The sequence below is a fragment of the Nothoprocta perdicaria genome, unplaced genomic scaffold (assembly GCF_003342845.1).
Source record: "Nothoprocta perdicaria isolate Ctin4 unplaced genomic scaffold, notPer1 scaffold_372, whole genome shotgun sequence".
Lineage (NCBI taxonomy): Eukaryota > Metazoa > Chordata > Aves > Tinamiformes > Tinamidae > Nothoprocta > Nothoprocta perdicaria.
In genome coordinates, this window is record NW_020455613.1 from 325806 (window position 1) to 326924 (window position 1119).

Below are 1119 nucleotides of genomic sequence, written 5' to 3' on the forward strand. Positions count from 1 at the left end.
CCGGCCGCCCCGCGCTGCGCTCCAGCCCCGCCGCCCTCCACTGACCCCGTCCCGGGGCGCCGGCGGGGACCAGCCCCGCTCCGCTCCCGCTTCTCCCCCCGGAGCCGCGGCGGGAGCTCGGCGGCACCGCGGGCCCCCTCCGCGCCCTCCCCACCCCTCGACAGGAATTTTGATACGTGTTTGATACTCTTTCCCACTTTTTTCCCGCCTCTTTCCTTTTCTCCTTATAAGAGGAGCCACTCTCGTCCCGCTCCCTTTCCCGGTGTCCAGCGCCCAGTTCCCGGTACTCGATGCCTGTGCCCGGTGCCTCCTCCGCCCACGGGCACCGCTGCCGCCGGTCGCTGCACGAAGCCGGGCGGCTCCGGTCCCGCTTTTGGGGTCTCTGTGCCGGTGGCTCCCGTCCCTGCGCCGGGGAGCCGATTTTTGTAGTTTATTCCCCCCTCTACAGCCCACCCCGCCGGCCTCCGGCCCTTCACGGACACGCGGAATAAAGGTCTATTTTTCCAGCCCCGGCTCTGGGGCTCCCTCGGCGGCGGCTCTCAGCAGAGCCCGCCGGGACGCGGGAAGGGATGCGGGGCACCCAGGACGTCCGGCGGCGCCGGTCCCTGTGAACAGGAACCCCCTGTACACCGGGACCTGGGGCTGCACCAGGACCTGCCCCTTCCCCCTCCCGTGCGCCGGGATTCCCCATTCCCAGAGACCTCCAAGTTCTGGGATCCCCCAATGTACTTGGATCCCTCCCTTTGTACTGAGACTTCCCGTGCCCCGAGGCGCCCCTTGTCCCGGATCCCCTGGGATCCTCCGGGATCCCCCGGGATCCCAAAGCCAGAGGCTCCCCCGCCCCCTCGGGGCTCCCCGAAGTGCCGCAGACTACAACTCCCATCACCCCCTGCGGCGGAAGACGTGCCATGACGTCACGCAGCACCGCCACGTGAGGCGGTGCGGCCGGCGCGGGGGCGGAGCGCTGGTGGGGCGGGGCACCTTTGATTGGCACCCCTCACCGCCTGTGGTCTACCGGCGGCGAGCGGAAGGGGTGGGCGGATCCGGAAGCGGAACGGGTGAAAGGCGGAAGTGAAGGCCGGGGCCTGCGAGACTCCCGTGCGGCGGGGCGGAGCGGCG

The 1119-nt window shown here is 70.6% G+C and overlaps 1 protein-coding gene across 1 annotated transcript in view; it reads left to right on the forward strand.

Moving 5' to 3' along the window:
- The window catches only part of KCNH4 (potassium voltage-gated channel subfamily H member 4), an 11098-nt gene that overhangs the window by 7891 nt on the left and 2088 nt on the right, over positions 1-1119 (forward strand). The window lies entirely within an intron of this gene.